The sequence below is a fragment of the Lissotriton vulgaris genome, chromosome 12, assembly GCF_964263255.1.
Source record: "Lissotriton vulgaris chromosome 12, aLisVul1.2, whole genome shotgun sequence".
Classification (NCBI taxonomy): Eukaryota; Metazoa; Chordata; class Amphibia; order Caudata; family Salamandridae; genus Lissotriton; species Lissotriton vulgaris.
In genome coordinates this window covers 560,731,006-560,755,251 of record NC_141700.1, presented here as the reverse complement: position 1 = coordinate 560,755,251, position 24,246 = coordinate 560,731,006, and positions in this window count along the sequence as shown.

The following is a 24,246-nucleotide window of genomic DNA, read 5'->3' as shown; positions in this document are numbered from 1 at the left end:
TCGCGTCCGAGCGGATTTTATACAGTTCCACCTGTAAGCCGTTAGGCCCGGAGGCCTTTCCGGTCCGTAGGGAGCGGATCGCAAGGTCAATCTCGTCAGCGGTGATGTCTCTATCTAGGTCCGCTCTCTCTTCCTCGGAAAGGCAGGGTAGGTCAATATCCGAGAGGAAGGCCGATGAGTCCGCCTCCGAAAAGTCCGAGGCAGACTCATAGACCCCCTGAAAGTGGCCAGCGAATGAGTCAACGATAGCACTAGGGTCCGTAAGGACCACACCGTCATCTCCGAGGAGTTCGGGTACCACACGGCTGGCCATCTCCCTTCTGTCTAACCAAGCCAGCAACTTCCCGGCCTTATCGCCCACGTCGTAGATGCGGCCTCGCTGTTCCTTGGCCAGAGCGAGGGCGGCATTCGTGGCCAGGGCATGGTACTCCGCTTGTTTCAGCGAGAGGGTATGCAGGACAGAGGGGTCCGGCTCGGGCCCCAGCTGGGCCTCGAGTCGCAGGACCTCCTGCTCACCACAAGCATGTCAGAATCCCTAGTCCGACGGGTCTCAGCGATGAGCGCCTGGGCCTCGCCACCGAGCACCGTCTTGAAGGCTTCCCAGAGTGTAACGGCCGACCGCACCGAGCCCACGTTCTTGGAGAAGTAAAGATCAATGGCTTTGGCCAGGAGGGAGCGGGTTTTGAAGTTCCGGAAATACCACGGATTGACCGCTGCCGGTCGTTCCGACAGGACCACCCCAAAGTCAAAGGAGACCCATAGCGGGGAGTGATCAGAAATGCCCCGCGCCAGAAAGCGGGCCTCGGAAACGGCCAGTGCGTCCGAAGCCAATGTGAGGACATAGTCAATGCGAGAAAGACTCCCGTGTGCACCCGATAGGAAGGAAAATTGACGGAGCGTGGGATGCAGAAGTCGCCACCCGTCTACCAGACCCATGGACTCGAGAAAGGATGGCAGCCACATCTGCGGGCAACGTAGGTCGCGGGGCGGTTGGCGATCAAGCAGACCACTGCAAACTGAATTAAAGTCACCCCCCACTATCAACCGGCCAGCCGGCATAGACAAGATGGCACCACCAAGGTCCTGAAAGGTACTAGATTGGAGCCCCGGGGGGACGTACACAGAAAACAACGTGAGGGAACGCCCTTCCCATCTACCAGCCACGGCGGCGTACCGCCCCCTGTCATCAATCAAGGTGGTCTCTATCTCCAGGGGAAGGGACGCGCGCACGAGGATGCCCGCCCCCCGGGAGCCGGAAGAGAACCCCGAGTGTGCCACCATTTTGTAACCCTTACGATTCAGAGCTTTACAAGCGTTGCCCATCAAGTGCGTCTCCTGAAGAAGGACAATATCTGGCATGTGCCGTTTGATCAGTTGTATCACCACCCCTCTCTTAATTCGGTCACCCAACCCGTTAACATTCCAACTGAGAATTCTTAACATCCTACCCCCCATCCCCCCACTGCCCGCCCCACCCAATGCCCAAAGACACCCGCATCAAAAACAGTTCAGGAGCACCAATGTCCCATTGCCACACAAGAGAAAGAAGGGAAAAAACAACACACAAATTAACTGTACCCAACAAACCCCCCACCCTGCACCCCTGCAGTAGACTAAAAAGCCCCCCCAACCAGCAGTGTGCCTGTCGCCCCATTAACTACTCTACGAAAGACCCAGAGGAGTAAGGAATCCCCGTGAAATCGTCCCGCCACCCACCATGTAAATGAAGGAGAGATCATTAAGTAACAAAGCACCAGTCCGGCGGTCATTCGAGGCGGGGGTAGCATCAGCTCCTAGTTCAGTCTTGCCGCTCCGCTCCGCCCGAGGCGCCTCCAACTTCATCCTCTTGCTCGTCACGAGCAGGCGAAACAGTGTCCAGCCATTCACTGACATTTTCAGGATAGTCAAAAAAGAGGGCACGTCCCTTGTGTTCAACACGGAGTTTCGCAGGGAACATCATGGAGTACTTGAGACCCAAGTCTCTGAGGCGTCTCTTCACCCCCGCGTAGCTCAGGCGCTGACGTTGCACCATCCTGGTGAAGTCCGGATAAAAGTGCACCTCCGCATTTTGGTAGTGAAGTGGTCCATGCGATCTGGATGCTTGGAGGATCGCGTCTCGGTCTCTGAAGTTGAGGAGGCGCGCCACAATCGGTCGCGGTGACGCTCCCGTTTTCGGCGGGCCCCCCGGCACATGGTGGGCACGCTCCACTGAGAAAAAATTACTCAGTCCAGAGGGCGCCAAATGAGTCTTAACCAAGTCCTCCACAAATAGGTCAGCTGCGTCATTCTCGGATCCCTCCGGTACCCCTACTATGCGGACGTTCTGCCGCCTGGCTCGCCCCTCAAAGTCCTCCAGCCGCCTTGAGAATAGATCAGCGGTCGTCTGCAGGTTGCGGACCTCAGTCTGTAGCTCGGAAACGTCCGAGGTTAGGCTGGCGGTCTTGATGTCGAGAGCCTTCACACGCTCGTTGGTCTTGCCCAAGTCGGCCCTAATGAGGGTGATATCAACAGCCATGGAGTCCACTTTATGAGTCAGGGTCTCGTGCTGCTGCTGCATGTCGGCACGGAGGCTAGTAATGGCACCCATGATGTCCACGAGGGTGGGGTCCGATCCATCCGGCGGGCTCGTCGATGGGGTCCCTTTAGAGACGGCCCCAGATGTAGGTGGCGACTTGAGATTCACATATCGCTCCATGCGATTGTTCTGCGTTTGCGACTTGCCCCGACCACCTTTATTCGATGCCCTGTCCGGATCACCTCTGCCCGCCATGATGGGTACGTGAGGACAAAGGCGAGGTGGCAACAGGTCTGGGTCCACAGCCGAGAGGCAGACGGATCAAGAAGGCAAGACCAGGGTGCCGAAGGCGCAAGCAGAAGCGCAGGTACTTCACCAACGAAGGCGGCAGGCGGGCACTACGCAGTCCGATCGTGCGAAGTGACGAAGTCCGGAGGGACAATGGCACCGTCACGGAGCGGAGTTCAGCTCGACGTAACTTTGCTCAGGATACACCGATTCGGAAGCCGATTGCAGTCCCCACCTCAGCAGGCCACCAGCATTACAATTCCACCAATGTGGACCATGATTTCAGGCAGGATAGTTGCGGTGGGTCGGACGGTCCACGGAGCTCCGAGCTTACGCGGCCATCTTGGTCGCCCGCGAAGCTCCTCCCCCCTCCCGCAAGTTTTATACGTTTTTCGGGCTAGCCCGCTCCGTCCCCCGGAGGGATGGATTCGCCGCACGCAATCGGAGCTGGCTCAGTTTGTGTGGAACGGGAAACGGCCCAGACTCAAGCTGAGGCTAGGGATGCTTCCCCCGGAGAGTGGTGGGCTGAGCCTGCCGGATTTGCGTCACTATTACCAGGCGACCCAACTCAGAACCCTAGTGGAATGGAGCAAATGGGAATCGGAGCGCCATTGGTTGTTCCAGGACCAAGCGGTCGCGGGGCGTCCACTCCAGGAGGTGCCTTTCCTGCGGCGACAACACCGGCCCCCTAACCTATACGCCTCCTTCGTCACGAGGGTACCGCTAGAGGTATGGGATCGAACATGCGTCTTACACGACCTGACGACCTTCCCGTCTCCCCTCACAACCCTGTTAGAGAACCCTGACTTCGGCCCGGGTAGGGATGTCCAGGCCTTGTGCACAGTGGCTCCCAGCAGGATGCCGATGCCTCTTTCACATGTATTCAGGTGCGGGAGTGATGCCTTTTGAGGAATTCCGGAAGACCCATGACCTCCCGGAGGCTGAACGCCTTAGGTATCTACAGGTCCGACATTGGGCGCTTCAACCCCAGATCCGTGGAGACGCTACACGCAAGCTCAGTAAATATGAATACTGGCTTCTCTCGCGCACCACAGATAAGCAACTCATTTCAGACATATATCGGCTCCTCTTGGACAGATACTCGCGCGTTTATAATGCAGGACGGGCTAGATGGGAGAGGGAACTGGGGCGGACTCTGCGCAACAAAAAATGGGAGGACATTTACTACCGCGCCAGACACTCACGAGATGCGTGAGGTTTGGCACCTCACGCGAGATGCGTGAGATTCGGTATCTCACGCGAGATGCGTGAGATTTCGGTATCTCACGCGAGATGCGTGAGGTTTGGCACCTCACGCGAGATGCGTGAGGTTTATCACCTCACCCGAGATGCGTGAGGTTTGGTACTTCACGCGAGATGCGTGAGGTTTGGCACCTCACGCGAGATGTGTGAGGTTTGGCACCTCACCCGAGATGCGTGAGGTTTGGCACCTCACCCGAGATGCGTGAGGTTTGGCACCTCACGCGAGATGCGTGAGGTTTGGCACCTCACCCGAGATGCGTGAGGTTTGGCACCTCACCCGAGATGCGTGAGGTTTGGCAGCTCACGCGAGATGCGTGAGGTTTAGCACCTCACCCGAGATGCGTGAGGTTCGGCACCTCACGCGAGATGAGTGAGGTTCGGCACCTTGAGGTAATATGAATTTTTATGGTCAATTGTGTCCCCTAACGTAGACCCCAACGGCTCCATGTACGTGCTTCAAGTACATGTATGTTCCCTCCACAACCAGCTATGAAGACGCAAATACATTTGCGTCCAACGTTAACATGTCCTCTTTCAGATCCACCATGAATGGGTTGGATATTCAGTTCCTAAGTATGCCTTGCCACCGTCTTTACATGGTGCACTTTCACGTTTCCCTGGCTCTGGTGAGTTAGGCCCTGATTCCTGCCATCGAGCCCTTTCTGCCTTCTGTCTCTGAAAGCTGCAGTCTGCCGCTTCCATGACCCTTGCCTTACTCCCTGTGCGGCGAGCGGTGCCTGGCTCGACCTGCTTGCCTGCCAAGACTGTATTCAGCCTTCAAGTTATCTGCTCCGCTCCTCGAAAATACATTCCTGTCTAGTAGTTTAGGTAAACATCCTTCCCAGCTGCAGAGCAAAGGGCCCGGCCTTTCTGTCTCCTTGCAAGTAATTCATAGCTCCTGTTACCATGGTAGGCCCATGGCCCCCTTGCTTTACACGTAGACACGTAGTCGCATATGCACGCACTAGCAGTCAGTATAGAATAGCCTCTGCCCGAGAGACCTTTCCTTCTAGATAATACAGTTCCTCAAACACAAGATACTAGATATGATTTGGGATTAGGTTGTTCTGACACCCCAGACTTCTGTCTCCTCATGTAGGGCTAAATGTCAAGTCCCCTTCACCCTCCAGTTCCACGTCAATCATACGTCATGCTGCTGCGCGCGCATCTCTGCCACATATTTCTGCTGACACTGCAGGATTCCTCTGTGGATCCACCTACCTGTGACACTTCTCTATGACGTTGTCTAGCACACACCTCCGTGTACGCCCTCATGCACGCCTTCTGTTACGTACATGTGTTCTTATCTTGTTTCTCTCAGCTGTTACGCCTTCTGCATTCATCACCACTATATGCATTGACTATATATATGATATTCTGTTAATAAAGCATTGTACATGTCCATGTCCATTCCCTTCCTGAACCCTCGTGGTGATGGAACATGATACCTGGTTCGAACCAATTCCTTTTTAAGGAATAAAACCCTTATAAACTCAGATGCCACGGACTCTGCCTCTTATTTCTGATTGAGTTATTCTTATTGAACTTTACCGCATAAAATTCCGTATAGGTAATTTAAATTTACCACATAATTGGCGCCCGAATAGGGACCCCTCCCCCACCTTACGCGCCGACGGTGCGTTGCAGGCCCGGTCCCCTGCCACAGCCGTGACGGACAACAACGCGTACCCGCAGGGGTATCTCCCTCAGGCCAACGGAGGTGACTGAGGCTGCGATCGACACCCAGACGAGGCGGTGAGGAGTGCGGAGCATCCCAACCAGAGCCCAGCTGAGAGAGCAAGGTCCGAGGTATTCAGAGGCCCACCAGTTCCGAAGTTCCGAAGTACTTACGTCACGAATCGAGTCGAGTCCAGTCCGGTCCAGTCCAGTGTCGAGTTTCCGAGGCCTTCCGTTTCCGTGCTTCCCGGTGAGTACCGTTGCTGGGGACGCATCTAGACGGGTGCATTAATTTGTGTCCGGTCAAGACGGGTTTGGGTACACAGACCCGGTCTGCACTGTTTAGCAGTGTATCTGTACTGTTTAGCAGTATATCTAGGATTCCGCTATCAAGTTATTGTTCGTTTTCCGAAATGTTTTTATGTGTTTTAATGTCGTGGTATGAGTGATTGTTTGATTTTGTGTTTATTGTATTAGTTGTGTCCAAATACGAGTAAGTATCAAGTACCAAGTATCACGGCTGAAAAATGCCGCTGTTTTCCAAACTGAAACAGATAGGAACTAGAAAAGGATACTCGAGGAAGCTGTTCCCATCCCACCCAGGGACACTCCCGGATATTTTATGTACCACAAACACGGCTTAGATGCTGTATTATTTCTCGACTTGTGGGTGGACTACACCAAAGATCTAGCAGAGAATCAGAGATGGCCCGTTACAGGGACATGGGATGCCGAGTGCATCTTGAGAGTAGAAGAAGCGTTATGGAAAAAGAAAGCCAGACAGTCACAGAAGGATGCCATTGAATTATGGCGTAAAGAATCGCACAGACGGACAGAGAAAGCACTCAGAAAAGCAGAGAGAAGTAAAGGGGATTCCGAAAAAGCCAAAGAAAAAGAACTACTAGAAGAAGGAGAACGAGTTAGGATAGAACAACACGATAGACGTAGTAATGCTATTATGACAGGATTGTATCCAGTCCTGGCCGAGGGCCTGCCCAAGGCGACCCCGGAAGTACCGAAAGATCAGCCCCCTCCATTGGTTCCGACTAAATTACGTCACAAAACCGCAGCAGAGATTTTCCTTTCTTCCTACTTAGACGATGTAGCACCCGCATACACCAATGTTCCACCTGCACCTATACCACCCACTAATCACCTTCCCCAACGACAGGCCACTCCTCCACCACTTCCTGCACCCCCCATTAACCCTATTAATCTGCTTAATCCTTTTGGGCCTGACACGGCCCTACCGACAGATCATGCTCAAGCCTCCGCTTCAGGAGGTGCAACAGGGGGTTTCCAGACCCCGCCACCAGTACATCGATTAAATACTAAAGAACTAGCAATGCAACGTACTCCGAAACCGATTAGCAGTGAAAGGGCGAAAGAACTTATCACATACTGTAGATATGACCCCATACCAGGCAAAGATGGTTGCATGTTATTAGCCTCAATACGTATAAGACGTGCTGCAGACTTTTTAGTTCTGTTTCCAGGAATAAAAGCTAATCTAGACAGGATATATCATTTTGTTCAGACGGGGGAGGGTCCGGAATGTATTCAGGAGGCCATGGCGCATCAGAAAGTAGACATTCAGAGCCTACTATTAAGATTCCTAATAAACTGTTTCATAAGAGAACGAGACCGGCCTGGTGTAAATGAAGAGGAGATGAAGGTACTAACTGCATGGAGTCAGAATATTTCAGACGGAAAACATGATAAACAAAGTTGTATAGAGAGCATGTACAGAAAAATTCGTAAAGAAATAGTAGTATTCCATGCAAAAGAGAAAGCTGAAAGGGAAGCAGAATCAGATGCAAATAAATCCTCAGAGGAGGAAGAGCCAGAAGATAGAGGAACGATAGCATATGTAGGAAAGGGTAGATCCTTTAATAAACCGATACGCCCAGAAAGCAAGAGACTTTTTCACTCCGCTATGTCAAATCCGAAGACTCCTGAACATCTATTTCAGGCTACCGATAAAATACTTCAAGAACGAATGGGGTACCATGTACTCGATTCCATGGATGAGCAAGAATTAGCCAGGTCAGCAGTACAATGGGCTGACAGTTCTGATAAATATAGTGATGACGCATTAGCGCAGACCTTTTTGAATCTTTCCCCAGACGAACAGCGACTAGCTAGTATGTATATGATACAACACCTCCTTATATTGTATAAAAGCCAACATTCTGATCCAGGTCCCTTACCTGATGTGTTAATAGAGTTACTCATGAATAAATGGAGGGGCCTGGGTACCGATTTAATTAAGGTAATTCTAGAACATCGACACAGATATAGTGCTTTCCTGAATCCTCAGTTTGTTTCAGCTCCACCCCCAGAAAGAAAAATGTTTTACATAGACAGACAAAACCCCTTGCGAGAAGTGCATCCAGTCAGGAATGATGATAATACCTTTAGACGTGTGTTTGTGTACACGCCCATAACTAAAATGGAATTATTGGAAATGAAGAAACTAGTGCCCAGTCACGATAAAGACCCTGCAGGTTTCCACCGTGAAATAAAGGACATGCTACTCATGGGTGATTATACCTATCCCGACATCATGAAAATATTGAAAGTATTATTGCCTGCCGGTATTTACGAGAAACTCAAAGAAAAAGAATGGGAGGTGGGAGAGCAAAAGATTGATTGGGCTGCATTAGAGAACGAAGAAAATACTCGAACCCCAGGCCTAGGGCTTGGGGATAAAACTAAAGCATTACCAGGATTGTTAGTACAAGTATTGCCACGTTTATTAGCAACGAAAAAGGAAGACTGGGATGCAATCTCAGCCTGCAAACAGAAACCCGATGAAGACACTAGTGATTTTTATTCCCGATTTGAGAAATGTTTTATTATTAATAGTGGCCTGAAAGCAAGTAGCGAGTCATATCCACACCTTTTTGTCTCCAAATTGGTCGAAAATTCCCTGCCCCAAGTTAAGAATCGTGTACTGAAAGTCGAGAGCACCTGGCAAGCAAACATGCCTTCCCAAATGTTACAAATGTTACAGTACCACCAGAACAGAATTAGAGAAGAACATGATCACGAACAAAGACGTATGAAAGACACGAAAATGAAAATGTTAGTAGCCCAGTCAGTTCCAGCTGACGGTCAGAAAAAGGGCATGACACAGTCCAATAATTCAGCAGCTCCTGTTAAAGGGACATGCAACTATTGTAAACAGCCAGGTCACTATATAAACGATTGTGCAGTTTTGAAACACAATATAGCTACAGGTAAAACCAAAGAAAGACCGCGTCAACCTAGACAGGACCAGGTCCAACAACAAGTACCACAGAATATCCAGCCTATGCAGGCTTCGCAACAGACAGTACAGACCGTAGCGGTACCACAGCCACAACCGATTGCCGCAACACAACATGCAACGCAACAGATGTACCAGTATGCACAAACTGATTATCCCGACTATCAGCGATACACATGAAACAGCCTAGAGAGGGAAGTTGGCTTGCCTCTTATTGAGGTTCCTGTAGACCAAGAGGGTCCCTACGTACATAGCCAAGTATTAGGAAAAGATAGAAAGTTTTTGATTGATACAGGGGCAAGCAGAACAACAATAAGTCACGACGAGGTTCCAGGGGCACCCCTCTCAGGCTCCCAGAATGTTTCCCTTGGATTTTCAGGCAAACCTATTGTAAATGAAGTATCGAAACCAGTACCTCTATTAGTTGGTCCGTTGTCTCGCACTACAGATTTGTTATTAATGAAATCATGTCCAGAAAACTTGTTAGGTATCAAGACACTGAAAGCTCTAGGAGCTGTGATTTGCTGTTCTCCGGAAGGAGTAAGACTGTTCTTGCGTGACTTCAAGGGTCACTATGTGTTGAGAGATATTGATCCCAGATTACAGAATGTTCCTGCACATTTATGGGCACAAGGCCCCACTGATGTAGGTTGTATGCACATTACACCATATCGAGTCACACTCAAGCCAGGAGTAGTACTACCACGAATCCGACAATACAAGTTGTAGGAAGGTACATCCTGACTATGGTTGCCCCCAACTTTTTTTGCCCTGTGTTTTAGCTGGTTTTGGATATAGTCGACCTGGGACCCTGCCAATCAGGACCCCAGGCCTACTGCTCTCTCTTTAAAATGGATTCCATGTACCCTAGGTGCATTTCCAATTGGTACTGGGCCACCTTATCAGACCCCGTACCGCAGGGCATAGGTGTACCCAGGGCCGCCAGGGGCTGCAGCATGTATTATGCCACCCCTGGCTGGCCTCCTAAATTTGACACAACTGGCTGCATGACAGCTGGGGCAAAGCCGTGTAATCACCCTTTGCTTTAGGTATAGTAGCTCTATATCTAACCATACAATGGACACCCGAGTTCCTATCAGTCACTCCTATGGCAGGCCTTGACAATCCTGAAGGCAGAGTGCGTGGGCTCGTGTGAACTAGGTTCTGGCCCGAGCCGAGCCCGGTTGCAGCTTGCGGAATCAAGACCCAATGGCTGTTCCATGATAACGCGTACCACATCGGTAACTTCGGTGTCGCGTTATCAAGGCATGTCGAGTAAGGTGTCATACGAATCGGGGTGCTGCCCTCTCACCAATTCTGGCGATGAGGTTAGCATCCCACCCTTCTAGAGGGACACGACATGTACGTAACTGTGAACCCCGGTTAAAGTTAACTGAAGCCTCAGCTCCACAAAATGGATGCTGCCACCACAGACACGAGTCTGACCTCCTGCTGCTGGGAGTCCTTCCAGCGAGGAGCGCTTGGACAAAGGGTTTCCTGTCGAGGGCGGTGTTCGCACCGTCCCAGACAGGGTTTGTGTATTCTGGGTAGGTAGGGCTTTTGCGAGAAGGTGACTGCGGAGTGGCACCCCGGTGCTCACTACGCATCTGCCGGTTAGAACCAGTTCCAGGGGCGACAGCCCTGGCCTGGGGAAAGTCCGGCAGGGGAGAGGGGTGTAACTACCCCCCTTTCTGGTCCCACCCTTAGGGCAGGACCTAGTCATGTACCCACCCCTTCCTTTAGGATAAAGGCCGGAGCGGGGACCCTTCCAAATTAGATCATCTTTGATTCAAGAACTACTTTCTACGAAAGGACATTCAAGACTCTTCTCAAGATTTCTCCCTTGTGACTAAGGAGTAGTCACCCTGCATCAGCGGGCACCAACTAAGAACTCTGCGGTTTGCTGTAAGTCCTTCCTCAAGGAATCCGACGGCCCAGCTCGACGAGAACCGGCTTCCCTGGCACCTCTGACCTTTACCCACGTCATCAGCTCAGCTGTGATCTGTGGGTGCGACGAGACCTCGAGGGACCGGCCATCATCAGAACCTGCACGCTCTTAACCAGCACGACCATCGAGGTAACTCTCTGGTGAGTGCTCTGGGGTCCGAGAAGCCCCGACCCTGAGCCGCTCCAGCACCGAAGTGCAGTCTCCCAGCATCTCCACGATCTGCGTGGGGCCCTTCTGCTCGCTGCTCAGCACGTTGTCTGGTCACCAGCCGCTGGCTTGTGCCCTTCCGTGACGACGACCGACAAACATCACTGCTGGTCTGGTTGCTCCAGACTGGCCCTTGCTTCCATCTTTGCGGGAAGCACCCCGGACCCTCCTGGTCCACTCAAGACGCCATCTTAGGCCCACCACGTGGCCCTGAGATCTGCCAAGGCTTGTTGCCCCATCCTGGGCCCAGCGACGCCGACAGCATCATCCTTCGTGGGACAGCTCGCACCTCCACCGTGGTCGCCGACAACGCCTCCTGGTCCGTGAGACTGCAGAGCCTAGCGTCGCCCACTCACCTGGTCGAGGTGACGGCCAACCGGTGCCTTCCTGGTACCCTCTGACTACTGGCTAGTAGTACGAACTTGGTCCCCTCTGCTTTCAGGTTTCATCAATCTCTGATCCAGGCTTGGATCTCTACGAACTATTCATCACTGGTCGCCGGCCAGCAACTCCTTTTCTTCCGGCTCCTGGCTCGTCAGCGAAGACCCCGACGCCTGTAAGACTTGTGCAGCCGCAGCCCTCGTGGCTAGGTAACTCGGCATTTCGGTGCCTGCATAGCCTCTTTACTCTAGGGTCCCGAGTCCCTCGCTTCCGACTTGCCTTAACCTTTCCGTGTCCTCGGACACTTGTTTTAATTGTGCACTTGAAGTATTTGCTAAAGAGATTTGGTTTGTGCTTAGTACCCTGTCCTCATAAAGAGTACAGGGCTGTTGTGATTCTTAATAAATATACTGTTTATTTTCATAACACTTGTGTGGTGTCCTTTCACTGGGTGTTCAAGGGGTACATGTGTGGTAAACAGCTGGCTTAACGCGCCCTCTCGAGTCTTTAGCCTTAGACTGCTCGTATCCACGCTACTAGGATAGCTGGTCTATAGGTTGACTTACAACCAAACACCATAAGGGTCGTTGGAACGATACATAGCGGTCGCTAGAATAGCGAACGTTGCATATCGGGCCAACTTCTCACACAAGTTACCCCCAGATGCTGTAGTGGCTTTACTGAAAATCATTGACGAGCTCATTGCACAAGGAGTGGTTGTAGAAACCGACTCGAATCTATGTAACTCCCCTATCATTCCAATTCTTAAACGTACTGATCCAAATGCACCCCCAGTTTATCGATTAGTGATCGATTTACGAGAACTGAATAAATGCATTTTACCACAGTACCCCGTGGTTCCAGACATCTCGTCTCTATTGACTGCCATTGATTCTGAAGCAACGTTCTTTACTATAATTGATCTGAAGAACGCCTTCTTTAGTGTCCCAATTGATCCGGAAAGCCAATATCTCTTCGGATTCTGTTTAAGTGGTCGAAGCTTTAAATTTGCACGCGCACCTCAAGGATTCACAGAAAGCCCCAGCATCTATAGCCAAGCACTGAAAAGACAACTTGACAGTATTCACATGCCTGACAACACTGCCCTGCTACAGTATGTCGATGATCTATTGATCACCGCCCGCAGCGAACCTGAATGTGAGCAAGCATCGCTGACGGTTTTGCATTTCTTGGCCGACAAGGGGCACAAGGTGTCCCCTTCGAAGCTGCAATTCTGTGTTCAGCAAGTGGTTTACCTTGGGCACTTGCTGTCCAAAGGGGGGAGACAGCTAACACCTGACCGTATCCAGTTAATTGTAAACATGTCACAACCCAAGACACAAAAGGAGGTACAAGCTTTTATAGGCCTCACTTCTTACTGTAGACAATGGATCCCTCAGTATGCATTTCTAGCGAAGCCACTCATACAGTTGACAACCCAGGAGGCAGCGACATCGACTGCCCTCCCTTGGACTCAGGAACATACACAAGCTTTTGACGAATTAAAGAAAGCCTTATGTCGAGCACCAGTTTTAGCGACACCATGTTACAGCAAGCCTTTTACACTTTTTGTCACAGAACGAGAAGGTACTGCATTGTCAGTACTCACCCAAGATCAAGCAGGTTCACACAAACCGTGTGCTTATTTTTCTAGTACATTGGATCCAGTAGCCCAGGCGCTGCCTGCGTGCTTGAAATCAGTAGCAGCAACAGCTCTAGCAATCAGACAAAGTGATTCCATAGTGTTGGGACACCAATTAACAGTACAAGTTCCACACTCCGTGGAAGTTCTTTTAAACCGAACACAGACTCAGCACTTGACTATAGCACGACTGACAGGTTATGAATTGACATTGTTTCAGCCACACATAGAAATCAGACGTTGTAATACATTGAATCCTGCTACACTTCTGCCATTAAGTGAGACAGATCCATTGGCACATGATTGTATTGAAGTCATTACCATTACGACGAAACCCAGACAAGACTTGACAGACACTGCATTACCAGATCCAGACCTGACACTTTATGTGGATGGTTCATGCATGAGAACAAGTACAGGAGAATTGGTGGCCGCCTACGCAGTCACGACAGAAACTGAAGTCATAGAAACGAATTGTATTGACACCCTGTCAGCTCAAGCAGCAGAGCTCATCGCTCTGACTCAAGCCTGTATTCGAGCAAAGAACAATAGAGTTAACATATACACAGATTCACGTTATGCTTTCGGAGTCGTACACGACTTCGGAGTACTCTGGCGAGAGAGAGGTTTTTTGACCTCTCACGGGGCCAAAATTCAGCACGTTCCCCTCATTCAAGCTCTGTTAGACGCAATACATCTGCCTACAGCGATATCCATCATGAAGTGCAAGGCACATACGAAAGTCACAGATACAATTTCCCAGGGTAACGACCTGGCAGACAGAACAGCCAAGCATACAGCTCAGACCCAGACTCACACAACTGATCTGACAAAGACAATAGTCCAGACACCGACACATTGTATGACAGTTAAGGATCCCGCCCTAGATGTAATTGACATACAGACACATGCTACACCAGACGAAATCAAGAAATGGACTGAACTAGGAGGGATCCAGACAGAACAGGGATGGATGACAAAGGGGAAAGCTACATGGTTTCTCCCCGACTCTATGGTTCAAGTTATCATTAACACAGTACACAGTCCTGCACATTTAGGAGAAAAAGCTATGTTAGACAGTATTCAAAACCTCTGGTTCATTAAACATTTACGAGCAGCAGCCAAACAGAAAGTGCGTACTTGCATGATCTGTTGTCAGTTCAACCCAGGTAAAAGCATTCCCGTAGAGCAAGGTGGATTTCATCCTCCCGATCACCCTTTTGAAGTCCTCCAGATGGATTATATCCAGATGGAACGTTGTCGAGGATTCAAATATGTCCTCGTAGTTGTATGTGCACTCTCCCGTTGGACAGAAGCATATCCAGTCTCAGATTACACTGCTCCGACCACTGCCAAGCAGCTGGTTCGTGAATTCTTCCCCAGGTATGGTTTGCCCCGTATCGTATACTCAGATAACGGTCAGCCATTCTCGTCCGAGCTTATGAAGCAGGTATCTCTCCTGCTCGGCTATCAATGGAAATTCCACTGTGTCCGACATCCCGAGGCAGCAGGTCTCGTGGAACGTCATAATCAGACTCTGAAAATTCGTCTTGCCAAGATCTGTAGAGAGAAAGGCGTCGACTGGATAGTAGCTTTGCCAGTTGCACTCTTTTACATGAGAATGGTCGCACACTCAAGAACAGGGCTATCCCCGTACGAGGTGGTCTTTGGTAGGCCACCGAATATGTGGGGGACGCCTCTGCCGAGAAAAGTTACTGATGTTGACTGTAACATGCTGACAGATTACCTTGCTTCCTTGATGTCTGCACTACAATCATGTCGTTCACAGGTTGCTGCAGCCTTTCCCGACAACACCGAGGTGAAGCCACATGAGGTTGTTCCGGGGGACCTGGTTTTCGTGAGGAACTTCGACAGGAGAAGTCCGCTGGAGCCCCGTTGGCAAGCGCCGAAGCTAGTACTATTGACTACAAGGATTGCGATTAAAGTCGAGGGCCGTAAGGGCTGGCTTCACTCGAGTCATGCTAAAAAATGCCATGGACTGCCGCCAGATCTAGACTCCCAGCCCTGCCCTCCTTCACAGACTGACTCAAAACTCCCCCTGGTTGAGAAAACTTCTTCTCAGGACTATAAATTAAAGTTGAGGTCTAGCAAGTCAGACAGTTTAATTGTTTAAGTCCTCCCCTAGGTGAATCGGTTAGACGAGTTTCTGACATGTATCCCCTAGACCCCAATAGAGAGAGAGATAGACAGAAACAGCTCAAGAAACGTGAATATTGTAAATCACTTCGTAGTCACTGTATTGTGACACTATTGATTATGTTTTTTCTGAGTCTTCTGATTATTGCTGCAAGTATACTGTTACATATATATTATCCTATTTTCAAGCGTGCACATTCTTCCTTAAATGTCACTGCCGAGCACACTTTCAGTGAACTGCCCCCGCATGAGTTGTCTTACCGACTTGCGCTGCGCAACAATACATTCATTAGTATGTTACATCATTCCCATCAGACCAGCAATGCTACGAATTGTTGGATATGTGGCCGACTCCCTCCCTATCAGAAATACAAGGGAGTTCTGCCCCTCTTTCCGTACCCGTTCACACACAATGGTTCCTGTGGTGCATGGTTTAGTTTAATGAACTCTTTAGATTCCAATTCCGTAGTTTACCAGGGCAACTGGGTATGGGGAAATCTGAACACCGTTCTGGATAAAGTATGTTTCCCTGACAAGGAGGGTCTTCCCAAAAGGACAGGGACTGATCTAAAAAACGAAGTATATGGATTAGGTAACTTTACACTTAACCTCATGATTCTGAATGTTGAATCCGAAACCGAACCAGTCTTGCCCGCTATGTCCGTATTACCAGTCAAAGGTGAATTATGTGTCAGAAAGAATGGTTCAGTACACCTGGGTCATAGTAGATGTACTACTGTGATCGAATTCAGTGATAAAGGCAAGTCTACATTTAAAGCTTCCCGTCATTCCTATTTCATTTGTGGTCATACCGCATATATACGCTTACCTCTAGATTGGGATGGCACCTGTTACATTGCATTCCTTCTGCCACCTGTTTTCCTAGCCCCTCCTGATTATCATAGGGACTCCCATCTAGTACACGTTAGACCCAAGAGAGATCTCCCGATTGTCGACTACACTGAAACGGCATGGGAGCAGTATACAGACTTCAATAAAGGTTTCTTTCCCTACTTAGGTGCTGTCTTTAACAGTAAACTGATACGTAAATTAACCAGAACCCTCGAAGCAGTAGTGAATGAAACTACTTCCGCCCTAGGTAACTTAACGGAGGAGCTGTCTGCTATGCGGATTGTTGTTCTTCAAAATCGTCTTGTCCTTGACGTCATCCTGGCCGATAGGGGCGGAGCTTGTAGAGTCATCGGATCGGGCTGCTGTGTTTTCATTCCAGAAAACGCGCCATCAGTATATAGAGCCATAACCCGTCTTCACAAGATTGCAAGTCAGATACACCAGAATCCAGGCACCTGGACTTGGTCCGGTTGGTTCTGGAGTGTACTATCGGCCTGGGGATGGAAAGTCCTATCCTTCCTCGGAATAGCCCTTCTCATAGTATTCAGTTGTTGCCTATGTCTGCAATGTGGGCCAGCGATTTGCGGCTTGTGCGCCACATCATGTATTCCCCATTCAAGTCCACGTTCAAAACACCGTAAGAAGAAAGAAGAGCAAATGATGTTACATGAACAGATTGATAGATTAATGAGGATTGATATATCATGAAGGGTCCGTAGGGGACAAGGAGGGAATGAGGTAATATGAATTTTTATGGTCAATTGTGTCCCCTAACGTAGACCCCAACGGCTCCATGTACGTGCTTCAAGTACATGTATGTTCCCTCCACAACCAGCTATGAAGACGCAAATACATTTGCGTCCAACGTTAACATGTCCTCTTTCAGATCCACCATGAATGGGTTGGATATTCAGTTCCTAAGTATGCCTTGCCACCGTCTTTACATGGTGCACTTTCACGTTTCCCTGGCTCTGGTGAGTTAGGTCCTGATTCCTGCCATCGAGCCCTTTCTGCCTTCTGTCTCTGAAAGCTGCAGTCTGCCGCTTCCATGACCCTTGCCTTACTCCCTGTGCGGCGAGCGGTGCCTGGCTCGACCTGCTTGCCTGCAAAGACTGTATTCAGCCTTCAAGTTATCTGCTCCGCTCCTCGAAAATACATTCCTGTCTAGTAGTTTAGGTAAACATCCTTCCCAGCTGCAGAGCAAAGGGCCCGGCCTTTCTGTCTCCTTGCAAGTAATTCATAGCTCCTGTTACCATGGTAGGCCCATGGCCCCCTTGCTTTACACGTAGACACGTAGTCGCATATGCACGCACTAGCAGTCAGTATAGAATAGCCTCTGCCCGAGAGACCTTTCCTTCTAGATAATACAGTTCCTCAAACACAAGATACTAGATATGATTTGGGATTAGGTTGTTCTGACACCCCAGACTTCTGTCTCCTCATGTAGGGCTAAATGTCAAGTCCCCTTCACCCTCCAGTTCCACGTCAATCATACGTCATGCTGCTGCGTGCGCATCTCTGCCACATTGTTGTATCCAAGGAATCACAGGAGAAGAAGGTAAACTTAAGTATTAAGTTTAATCAGGTATTTCAAGTACAGCATAAGATCCATCAGAGTGTACATCCAACAAGCCCCAGTCTTCAACTGAAGATCAGGAGCAGAACATTCTACTATCACCTAGCAACTAGATGCTAGGATGCAAACATAGGAAAACCAATAGCAAAGAAAAGCATTAACATAGGATATAACACACCTCCTTTCCCACAATAAAACAAAAGAAAAAATAAAGAGAAAACAAAACATGAAACAACAATTTACAATTGGACAACATTTCAGGTGATATAATCATTCAAATATTTCGGTGTAAACTTAATTCTGGAAGATTTTGAACAGGAACCAGAGACCTCAGAAGAGCTTGAGGCAACCTCATTATTATCTAAAGAAGTCAAGTTATTATCATCAGAACTGGTCAAAGCAGTGGATTGAAGGGAATCTCCCTCGTGAATATTAAGATTGTCAAGGAATGATAGAGCCCCATCAGACACATTGGAACTACATGAAGGAAGATTACATGGAGACAAAGTGTTAGGGTCAACAACATTGGGAAAGCAGTTTGAATCTGAAACGTCAACAGAAGCAACATCTGAGCCCTTCACTTTTGAAACAGCCCTTTTACTCCACCACTTACCACCAGTAACTTTAACAGCATGTTTGCTGATCTGAACAATAGATGTCTCTGGATAAAACTTTGAACCTTTGGCCTTACACGGTCTTCGGATTCTAACCTTGTCACCAACGCTTAAAGAAATCTCTTTTACATGTTTATCCAGATCATATCTGATTTTGGACTTGATCTGAGCAGAGGCAACCTTATCTTTGACAAGATCCAGATCAACAACATCTTTGCCTTGAGATGTTCTGCTAACAACCCAACCAGGGGATAACTCATTAAAGGATTGTCTCCCTCTTAATAAGAGGAAAGGTGTCACCCCAGTGGTTGAGTGTGGTGTGTTGTTATACGACCAAACTCTGTCAAAAACAACATCCTGAACACAAAGGCTAGAAGAAATGGCTAGTTGGACTGCGTCCTTCAGGACACGATTCGCTCTCTCCACTAGGCCGTTGCCTTGTGGGGAGTACAAAGCAGTGGTAAGGTGTTTAATGGCAAAATTATTCAAAAAACTATTCATTTCATAAGATACAAATTGTACTCCATTGTCCGATACTAAGAACTTGGGAATTCCTTCGGACTGGAAAAGTCTCCTAAGACATTTTATGACATTATGAGTATTGGGCTCTTTTAAAAATTCACAGGAAACCCATTTGGAGTGATAATCTACAATGGTGAGTATAAATCTGAAACCCTGATTTAAACCACCAATGGGCCCTAGAAAGTCCATACCTAATTTTTCCCATGGACTATCAGGGAAAGTGACGGGACACAAGGGTTTGTTAACAGTCCGCAAAGATTTCTCTGCATGAGAACACTCACTACAGCCATTCAAGAAGGTATCCACACAAATGTCCATCCCTGGCCACCAATAGTGAAGTCTCAATCTTTTTTTTGTACTTGTGATCCCCCCATGACCTTTATGAGCAATCTCAATAATCTTGTCTCGAATAGAAACAGGAGGAATGAGGGAGACACCTCTCAAAAGGAAATCACCCTCTAAACTTAATTCATCCCTAACCTTGGAAAAAGGAAGAAGATCTTTATCAATAAGATTTTCTCTAGGCCAACCTTCAGCAATATATTTTTTAAGTGTAAGAAAAGAAGAATCCTGCAAAGATTCTTTAATCCAATCGGATTCAGAAACCACATCCTTTGCTAAAACTAGTCCATCCAAAAGATTAACTACTACTTCTTTATCGTCAAGGATAGGAGAAAACTTCAATTCGCTTGAAGGACACCTGGACAAAAAATCTGCCGTGAAGTTCTTTCCACCAGGGATATGTCTCATGACAAAATTAAAATCATAAAGTTTTGAAAGAAGACGACTCAATCTAGGGCTGGCATTCCTTAAGCCTTTATCATTCCAAATAAAGATCAATGGTTTATGATCCGAAATTAGTACAAACTCACGGCCCCAAACATATGTGGAAAAATGTCTGACTCCCCAAACACAAGCTAAAGCTTCTTTTTCGATGGTACTATAATTTCTTTCAGAAGGGGAGAGTTGGCGGGAAGCAAAGGCAACAACATTTTCAGTCCCACCATCAGCTTGACTCAGAACAGCACCTAGACCAGTATTACTAGCATCCACTGTAATGAATGAGAGAGAGTTCCCATCAAACGGTTTGAGAGCCGGAGCATGTATGATCAATTCTTTTAAGGACTCAAAAGCTACTTTGTGTACTTCATCCCACACAAATTTGACATTATTCCTGGTAAGTGACCTCAAAGGCTCACTAACATGTGCAAAATTCTGTACAAATCTGGAATAAAATTCACTCAAACCTAAAAATGATCTTAATTGATCCTTGTTAACGGGTTGAGCACAATCACGAATGCCTTGTAAAAGATCATGTTTTGGAGCGATGCCTTTGTGAGAGATAGTATGACCAAGGTATTCAACCTCACTAAGAAGAAATTTGCATTTCTGTTTTTTTACAGTCATGCCATGGTCACTTAAAATACCAATAACTTGATCAAGTTTGACAAGATGTTCTTCTACAGTGTTAGTAGAGATCAAAATGTCATCTTGGTAGGCTAGGACATCACGAACTTCCCCAAATAGCTGAAACATAAGTTTCTGAAAAACTGAGGCCGCTGAGGCAAGACCAAAAGGTAACCTCAGATATCTAAACAGACCAAAAGGAGTGTTGAAAGCAGTTAAGTCTTTAGATTCATCACACAGCTCTATCTGGTGGTAGGCTGCTCGTAGGTCTATAGTAGAGAAAACCTTTGTACCTCTAAGCTGAGCCAACATATCTTGAATACGGGGAAGAGGAAAACAATCTACCTGAATATTTTTGTTTAGAGCTCTTAGGTCTACACATAGCCTGAGTTCATCACAGTTCTTCTTAAGTGCGACTACAATTGGAGAAACCCACAACGAAGAGTTAATGTTTTCAATGACTCCCTCTTTAGTCAGTTGTTGAAGATGGGTCTTCAATCTTTCCATAATGCTTAGAGGGACATGTCTCACCTTATGAATTACCGGGACAGCATCAGGCTTCAAAATAATTTTATGTTCGTAGCCTTTAACTGAACCAAGATTGTCAGAGAAAACATTGTTGTATTTCTTTATGATACATTCTAGAGTAAGTTCTTCAGTAACCAGAGCATTAATATTGACAGAACGATCTAAAGAAATGGGATTTCTGGTACCAGGTCTTAGTACTAAAGGGAATTTGCCTTGATCTCTCCAACCCAAGACATTGTAACCTTTTTTTGAAACGTAAATTTTTGCCTGAATAGAACGATCTTCAAAAGTTAAACTGTTATTAAAGAAACCCATTAAATCAATGACTTTGTCATTAAATGCAACAGTACGTATATCGGGAGGAAGAAGTAAATTTTTGTCCCAATGTTTAAGAAACAAGAAATCCGCAATAATAGTAATAGGGGATCCTGAGTCTACGGTAACTCTAACAAGAATCTCACCAATTTTAAGATCACATACTGGATCATAGATAGATGGGTCTTCATGATCATCTATCATGTCAACGGATAACAGAATTTTTTTTACAATTTGTTCTTCACATGCATTGAAATTATCAGAATCAGAAACTTCAAGGTACATTGTCTTGGACTTGAACTTGCAAACTGTAGCAAAATGACCAATCTTTTTACAATTGGTACATTGTTTTTTAAGTGCTGGACAGGAAGTTGAATTGGCAAGGTGTAATTTTGATCCACATCTATAACAAATGGGAGGCTTATCAGACTTTTTCCATTCAAGTTTTGGAGGTTGACTACGTTGAGAATTATTTCTTGAGGAACTAGATTTTACTAAATCTACATGTGTAGGTTTATTATTGCCTAACTCTTTGGAGGCAAAAGCGGATCTTTCTATGCCTCTAGCTAATTCCAAAGTTTCTTGCAAGGAAGGGTTACGACAACATAAAATTCTTTCCTGAACTTTGTTATTAAAGCAATTTACAACAATTTGATCCCTGAGATACTGGTCAATAGGGCCTTCAAATTCACAAGTTGCAGCCAAGATTCTCAACTCAGCCAAGAAAATATCAATCTTTTCATATTCCCTTTGTTTGCGTGTATAAAATCTATGTCTCTCAACAATTACACTTGGTTCATCTTGAAAATATTTTTCAAGACGAGCAATAGCTTCAGTGTACTCATTCCAATCATCTGAGGGAGGTCTAATGACAGGGGGTTGATGATCAAAGATTCTTTGACCCTCAGCACCCAAGGCACTATATAACATAGCATTTTTTCTAGCAGCAGAAAATTTCACAGCATCAATGGCAATTATGTAACTGTTAAAAGCTTTGAACCAATGTGACCATTTTATCTTTGGAGTACCTGGATCTGGAAGAAATGAAGATGGAAGAACAGCAGTTTGTTGGGCCATCCTGAATAAAAATTAAAATAAGTAAATCAGTATATATATATGGTTACAATAAGTATTTTGTGGAAAAATGAAGATTATTGTAAATAATACATATTGCGATAAATATGTAAGTAAGCTGTGTGTATCAGCGTAGAATGATATTAGTTGTGGAATAATAATACTAGCCAGCTGTGTGTATCAGCGTAAATGATACACGTAGGAAAACCAGTCTTAAATGAATAATTATAAGGTATAAGCTGTGTGTATCAGCGTAAATGATACACGTTGTAATAGTGATGTGGTATTAGCTGTGTGTATCAGCGTAGTAATAGCTGAGTGTATCAGCGTGGTATAAGCTGTGTGTATCAGCGTATAAGATACACGTAAAGGTAAACAGGCAAAGGTCGGCTGTGTGTATCAGCGAAGAAACACACTTATGTAGAGAATTAGTCTTGAAGTATAGGATTCAAAAAGTATTAAATACCTTGTCAAAATCGCTGTCAGAAATGAAAGTTATAAAGCGCTGATATCCGCTGAATGTTGTACTTGCGGTGATGTTGTGTAGCCGGTAGCTAGGCAACCACAAAATGGCCGCTGCGTTGTAGGACGTGCGTGAGAACGTCAAGTCGTGATGACGTATGTAGCTGAGAAAATTGCCGATGGACGATGAAGATGGAAAATTGCAGCGCGCGTTGCTCTCGAGGAAGTCAAACCGCCATGGCGATTACATTTGAACGAGGAGAGAATTCTAAGTAGGTGGAACAACCAATACATTAATTATTAAAATAAACGAGTTTGAAAAACAACAAAATGAAATGAAGAATGTATATATTAGATGCCTCTCAAGAAACCGGGTAGAATGAGAGAGAGGATGTGAAAAAATCTCTCGTGGGTTGAATTTAAAGGCAGTGAAATTGGCAGTTGAATGTAGTCTGCCGCAGGTGCAATCAAGAGCACTATTAGAATAACAGCCGCTGAAATAGTGAACTAAGAGAATTAAGGTGAATAATGAAAAGGAAACTGGCGCTGGTGCAATCAAGGCACAGTGAGAAGATAAGAGCAGGCGCAGGTGCAATCAAATCACAAAGAGTAAATAAACAGTCATAGTTATTTTCTCGTGGCTATAGTAAGATTTAGATTTAAAGCCAGAAGAAAGTGACAGCTGGAAAAGTAGGCACAATTAATGAGCAGCCGCTGGTGCAATCAGGGCACAGATAAAATACAGGCGCTGGTGCTATCAAATCACATAATATAAGAAGTATCTTACTTTAATATGAAGTCAAGGTAGTTGAATCTTACAGGAGTCCAATTTTTGAAGCAGGTTGATGGGAGACTTGAAACTTGTAGAAAAGCAAGGATTCAAAAATCAAAGATGAGCATCTGAAGTCTGATGAGATCTTGAAAAAAATAAATTTGGGCGTAGGTTCGTAGGTAATGCTGACTTGACCACCTCGTCGCCAATTTATGTTGTATCCAAGGAATCACAGGAGAAGAAGGTAAACTTAAGTATTAAGTTTAATCAGGTATTTCAAGTACAGCATAAGATCCATCAGAGTGTACATCCAACAAGCCCCAGTCTTCAACTGAAGATCAGGAGCAGAACATTCTACTATCACCTAGCAACTAGATGCTAGGATGCAAACATAGGAAAACCAATAGCAAAGAAAAGCATTAACATAGGATATAACACACATATTTCTGCTGACACTGCAGGATTCCTCTGTGGATCCACCTACCTGTGACACTTCTCTATGACGTTGTCTAGCACACACCTCCGTGTACGCCCTCATGCACGCCTTCTGTTACGTACATGTGTTCTTATCTCGTTTCTCTCAGCTGTTACGCCTTCTGCATTCATCACCACTATATGCATTGACTATATATATGATATTCTGTTAATAAAGCATTGTACATGTCCATGTCCATTCCCTTCCTGAACCCTCGTGGTGATGGAACATGATACCTGGTTCGAACCAATTCCTTTTTAAGGAATAAAACCCTTATAAACTCAGATGCCACGGACTCTG